Here is a 7,089-nt window from a genome sequence, read left to right on the forward strand (position 1 = left end):
CATTGTTTTGGTTTTTACACCTTGTAATGTTAGTGACATGTCAAAATTTAGCTCTGATGAATCCACTGTACACTATCTACCCAGCACCAAACAGCAGACAAAAAGTTAGCAATTAGCTAGTACAGCAGCAGTGCTTTTAGCCACTAAAGATACAAATATTTCCCTGCGTTGCTAGCTCAGGATGCTGCCCTTTAAAAGTATAACCAAGAAGGGAACCCCAGCAAAATAAAACACCACATGAAACATTAAACGATGTATAAAACACAAGGATAGAAACCCTAAATCCTTCCTGGTCCCATGATCCAAATCATCATGCAATTTTTGCTAGCAGCTCTGCAAGACTCTTGGGTACAGCCTTGCTTTTGAGCTAAATGCTAACGTCAGCATGCTAACGTGCTTAAAATGATACTGCTAACACGCTGTTTAACAGGTATGTAATGTAAACAGATGTAAAGACAGGTATTTAAGTCTAGTTCAGTTACCATTTGCAAGTTAGCTAATTAGCGATAAGTGTGTAGGTTTCTAGCTTGGAGGTTGTTATTGTTTCACGTATCAACAGGGACATGGAGGGGTGGGGAGTGGAGCTGGAAAAGGCAGCTAATGGCTAGCTTAAACACACTCAACATCCTATTAGAAAGACTACTTTAGCCTTTAGCTAATGAAACTTTCAGATAAGCGTTCTTACATCTGAATTAGATTAGGATCTGGCCAAAACAAATATGTCAGATCAGACAATGAACACGGACACAAAATATTTTGTTGTTTAAATTGTACGACTTTCTGATTTCAGCATGATTCACTGACCTCAAGTGGTGAGTTTTAAAATCTTTTAATTTCAGAATCTAGGTGGTCTTACTTTAGCGTTTGCTCATCCATGCAGTTGCAGGTTAAGACTACTGTCTTTTAAATTACAGAATCAAGCTTCAATGCCGGCCTTTAAAGCTCCTGTGAGGAGTTTTTCGCTGGTTATGAGACAGACTGAAATTAATTCTGATTACTCTATATGAGCTACAAAAGCAAACTATACAAGTGACAAGATTGATAATTTCTATATAGTTATTTTTTAATGCCTGAAACTGCTGGCAGGGGGTCAGCAAAGCAGCAAAATCAGCAAAGAGATAAGATACGGCTTTGTCCACAGGGGGCGCCAAAATCAACACAAACCGACTGTCCTCACAGGAGCTTTAAAAAACTGTGTGCTTTGCAAAGCTGTAAGAAACATTGTTTTACAATTATAAGGCAGGGTTAGGTGTGTTTGGGATATAAAGTGGGGTTATGTCGTACTATCATGTCAACATAAAGGCTTTTACTTTGTGTATTACGCTTGTTTTTAAGTGCATTTAAAATGTTTGTATAATGCACTACTTTCAACATTTCTTTTGCCCAATGACTCAGCCAACTTTACTTGAATTTATTTACAATGTAACAGAGACTAGAAACTATCTTTAAAAGTCATTCCCAACATGTTTAATAGTATTAACACTCTCGGGGGGTCTGGCAGAGAGCACGACAGAATTAGCAACAAGACACTGGCAGGCAGTGAAACATGATACGACAAAAGTGCTTCAAAATATTTCACGAGGAAGTCTAAATTGATTCCCGGGATATATTTGAGTCCGATGAACTTACAGATCACATTGCAAATCTTCAAGCTCCAGCAAAACCTGGTTCCCTAATTAAGTTAAGCACACTTAAAACATTGTGTATAGCCCCCCTGCATTCCCCTGAGGGCACTAATTCCCAGTGGCAGCTCGCGTCTCTCTTGACTAACCGCTCAGATGGGGGCAAGTAGTATGTCGCTGTCTGTCGCACGGGTCGAAAGCAATTATGTAAGGCTGTAGGTGAGTCCCAGTACAAGAAGAAAAAGCTGGAGGGTCTGTCCACTGGGAGACAGTTAATGTAATTGCTTTTCATCCGCTGTAATTGAAGCTCATTTCCAGGCCTGGGATTCAGTCCTGCGCGAGCTATTTTTATGAACACATGTTCTATAGCTGTGAGTGGGACTGTCATCAGCACATACAAGCACTAAGATGTGCACTTAAATTGCTTTCCTCTTGTGATTAACGTGAGTCAGCGGCTGTGGATTAAAAACCGGAGATTACAGGTGTTTTTGGATGTTCTGGGAATTGCAAGATGGAGGCCGAGCTGATGGCGACTCCAGGAGCCGCCTGGCTCCTGTTACCGCCCCTCTGAGCGAAGAGGCTCTCCTGTCCCCCACGACCAGCCTGTTTTAGCTCCAGATAAATCTCCAGGGGACAGCTGGGGAGGAAGGGCATCAGTAAGCACATTCCCAAATGCACACATACAGTACATCCATACCCACGGACTAAAAACTCCACCACTCAGGGCCACATTCCTCACCCACCGCAGTGTTAGGTAAGAGCTGCTGGAAGTGGAGAAAAGTCTTCCACCAGCTGGGGACCATTTAGTTAGAATCAGTTTAATTGAACTTTGTCCTCAAGCAATTTTATATCTGCAATGTTCCTTTCAAACTTTGTTAACTGCAGAGCCTTTCTTGAGCAAGTACATCAAAAACAGCAATTTCTATCATAAAAAGTTGCTTCTGATTCCCTCATTCATTAATTCATCCTTCCCAGTGATGATCCAGAATTATTTGACAACTCAGTGTCCGCCATCGTAGATAATCCACAAACATCCAAAGCATGTGTGAGACACATTTCATCTTCTCTAACATCTTACCTCAGACCCAGGTATCCACAGGAAGGTGCAGGTTTCAGAAGGTCCCAAAACAGGAGAATTACAGATCCCCAGGTAGGTTTGAGTCCCAGAGCTTGTACTGCCTGCCCTCCTCTTCGCCCCAGAGAGACTGAAACCCTATCAGCAGGGCTGCCCCAGTGCTATGGACTGGGCATGATGGGTGGGAGGAGGAGGGGGATGTGGGTGAATTGAGTAGGGGGTCAAGCAGGAGGTGGGTGTGGTGTTTCTAGTTCAGCAGAGTGATGATAGAAAGCTGATAATGATTTTTTTTAAAGTATCAACTTTATCTGATAAAGAAATCCTACAAAGGCCAATAAAAAAACAAATATATAACAACAGTGTTACTTCTTTTGTGCCTCACATTAAGCCTGCATCCTCAAAGTAAACGATTTTAATCATCAGCAAAGAAGACCCAGAGTCAACTCTTATTAAACTTATTAGATTCAGATGTTAATCATTTACAAGGATTTTTTTCTGTGGGCGTATCAAGTCTTTTCTTAAGTCTTTTCCAAAACAAACTGACCAGGTAATTTCAATCAGGGAACATTGAATAGAGCAGTTTTATGTAAAACAAAAAAAAATAGTGTCTGAGTGAGCACTTTGGTGAGGCTTCAGGGGCTGCTAGCCAAGCTGCTGCTAACTTTAGCTCACTAGCTAACTAAAATTCTAAACGCTAAAGGAAACTGATAATGTGTGTCCAAAAGTAAATCATAAGACTTAACAAAGCATAGTAATTCTAACTGGTTCATGTGGAAGCCTCGCTTAAACAGGGTTGTAGGTTTAATCTCTCTGCTAAAGATACAATCTCTAATATTTCAGTTCTGTACTCTTGAGCGCCACCCACTGGCAACAATTGGTAATCACTGCAGGACACTTCCCAATTTAAACAGACGTCTACGGCTGGCTCCCTCTGCCATGGTTCTAACTCTTGATTTTCCTTCTTGAGGGTGAATTAAGACCCTGGTTATCATAATGGAAAACAGATACAGTTGAACACGCAAGCTCTGCATGTTGGTTAGCACGGTTGACTCGCAGCATGAAGGTTCAGGGTTCAAGACTGGCTGGGGCTGAGTGGAGCATGGTTGTCCGCGGTAGGGAGAGTAGGGAGCAGTAGGTCCGTCTGTCCCGTGTACAGAAGAGCACGTTCGCACATCCATTTGATCCCGACCTCCATCAGACCATCAATCATGTTGCTCTTTCATTTAACATTACCATTGTGAAAACCTATAATCAGTTCAAATCAATGAACGGTCCCCTAAAGAAGAGCATCCACTTATCTCAATGGATATAGCACCTGTCCCGTAGATAGAAGAGTACGTTCGCGCCCTGGTTCGAATCCCATCTTGGGCAAAACAAATAATTTGTGTGGTGCATTTCTTTAAGTTGTCATATTGTAATGGAATATAGATAGACTTGAACAGGTAAGTACTGCACAGTAGCACGGTGGTTTGCATGGTTGATTTGGAGCATGAAGTTTCTGGGTTTGAGGCTGGCTGGGGCCTTTCTGAGTGGAGTTTGGTTGTTCTCAATGTTCAGTCAGTTGGTCCTGGGTCGTTTGGTGTCATTCCTGAGTGTGGAGTGTGGATCTCCCTGAGGAATGAAGTGGAATTAGGTAATGCACCCACCCCTGTATATCCAAAAACACACTTGCACCCTTATTTGATTCCCACCTCTCCAAGACAATCAATCATATTTCCCTTTTGTCACATCCATTGCATTACACAGACAGAGGCTGTTGATCACCTGGCTCACAACCCAAGAGAACAGAACATTTCAACAGTTACTTTCTTCCCCTGTCATAGGTTTCGACGTGTTTGAGGGCATTTACGCTTTTGTTGTTTTCTCTTTATACATCCCACGCCGACAAGCAAACCTGTGGGCAAGATGAGCAACTTAAAACCTTGCTTGTGCCTGGCAGCTGTATCACTGGTATCATCGTGTCAGTCTGTTCCCTGTCAGTCTCCTGACAAGGTGCAATGGTTCAACTGTGGAAAAAGTTATAAAGTCTCTATGTTTCTCTGCTGTGTCACCTTGAGTTTTGGTCAGGCAGTAAACAAACCTTTGTTCACCAACTGGTGAAGATTGATCTTCCGGAGTTGCAAAGAATTTGTTCAGTATGTTGGAAGATAACACTGACAACAAAATCTATTTTCAAAGCAGCTGTAATGTAGATGAGTACAAAGTATCAGGTGACATCAAAGACAATGTGACAATTGGATATGTGTCACTCAGAGAAATTCAACCTGAATCAGCAGCTTCTGTCAACTTGACTGAGCTTTATAGTGAGTTTCAGTCCATTGTCTCTCGTCTGACAATCATCAGTCATCATCAATCAGTCATTCCTGATGTGTCAGGCAGCTATTTTCAGTAAAAAAGCTCTAAAAACCCACCATAAGCTACCTGCGGCAACATAGTGAAGCATTTAGCAGCTTAAATAGCCAAATGTCTCCCTCAGAAATTATCAGAGACCAGAAACACAGCTACAAGAGTGAACATTACATTAGCACTAATCAGGCGACCAAGAATCCGAAATGATTTCAATGTTCGTAGATTTGTAACCCCTTTTTTTGTAAATAAATGACTTTTTGGTAACATTTGTGCCATCTCGTTCCTTAAGGTAAGTCATGAATTATATCGTTTGTTAACAAGTGACGAGGCTACAACCAGGCTAGTGCCTCTTTGAGGCTGTTCTTAGGCACAGCTAGCATGCTGATATGCTAACAATGCTAACACTCGATCTTTGCGGGTTCATCATCTTAATTTAGGGCGTTAGCATGCTAACATTTGCTCTTCAGCACTAGCTTAAACGTAAAGCTAAGGCTAGTAGGATCGTCGCAAGTTTTGCATGTTTTTGATAATAAACGAGACTAAAGAACACATAAATGAAGTTTATATGTTAATTGATCACCATTCAGACATTCATCTTGCAAGCTTCATTCATTTTTTTATGGTGAAAAATGTTACCCTGTTTCTTCACAGGGTGAATGAACACTGAGCTGCTGTTGTCACAAGATGTCAGAGTCTGAGGATTAGCAGGATTCATCCTTTGGGGACTATGACTGCCTATTGAAATTCATACCAATCCACGTCATAGCTGTCGAGATATTTCAGGCAGGACATGAGTTTACAAAAAAAGGGATCAACAGTATTGCAGAAGAGTCATGCCACTAACAGGGACAACAATCACTCGTGCAGCATCGTGGTCTTGAAATTGGATGAGCCAGGCGGCCTTGACACAGATGTAGCATGGTTATAAATCTAGTGGGGGATGTAACTCCCTGTCTGAAGGTTTATTACCATGCTGGTTTGTTGTTGCAAATAACCCTCTTGTGATATTTACTACAGCCGCACAGATAAGCTAATAATGAATTAGAACAAAAAAAGAAACTAATTATTTCAAAACAACAACCTAAAATGACTAATCCACATGAATGTGAGAATGACCATTAATGTCTGACCTGCCCCTAAACCCTGACCTTTGACCGTTGAACACTTGACTCCCTTGACCCACAAACATGGTGTGATCAAAGAGCCTCTTTGGCCGAGCAGCGGGATGAGACAGGATGTACCAGGTAGCTGTTCCCCTCCATACTCAATCACATTGTAAAAAAGCCATCAGAATTAAGAGTTTAGTACCGTGCCAAATAGCTACAGATTATCGGCTCCAAAAATAGGTGAAACGGGCAGTGCATGTTTGTGTGTGTGTGTGTGAGGGTGTTCAACTCGGTGAGAGAGGAATTAACAGAGAGGGGAGAGACCAAAAAGAGGGAGAACTAAGAGTGAAAAACAGTCGCTCCAGTCAGCAGCTTTTATATTTGTCTAAAATCCAGTGACCTAGTTTGTGAAAAAGTAAAAACGCTGCACACAGCAGAGATTTGTGTGTGTGTGAGTTGTGCCTTCCACTAGCAAAGCAGCTAAGCTTACCAGTGGACCTAAAGTTGACTAAAGTTAGCAGCTAAAGTTAGCCTCGTCTGTCACCTGATGCCAGTCAAGGGTCAGAGGTTAGATCCCTTTCGGTGGCCGTGGTTGGGTTTCACAGCATTGAGGACATCAGCTGGCTGTCATTAAACTTCTTTTAAATGTAAGCCAACAATCCTACAAGGACATTTCCTACTGCAATTATGAGATAATGATCAAATATTGAAATAAAAGTAAAAAAGGGACGCATATATTTGAAATAGTTTTTAATTTTCCCTGTCAATCAACTGGATTTCCCAATATCCTGTGTTTACAATTATGTAGGAAATTAATTTTAAGATATAAGAAGATAGGATGTAAAAGATAATGATATAAATTTAAATGTAACTCACATTTTTACTGTGTTGATTATTTTAAAGGGCAAGAGACGAGACCATAAACTGTAAAGGTGCA

Source organism: Semicossyphus pulcher, unplaced genomic scaffold (assembly GCF_022749685.1).
Source record: "Semicossyphus pulcher isolate SPU_LCO1_2020_fin unplaced genomic scaffold, fSemPul1.0.p SCAF_16, whole genome shotgun sequence".
Taxonomy (NCBI): domain Eukaryota; kingdom Metazoa; phylum Chordata; class Actinopteri; order Labriformes; family Labridae; genus Semicossyphus; species Semicossyphus pulcher.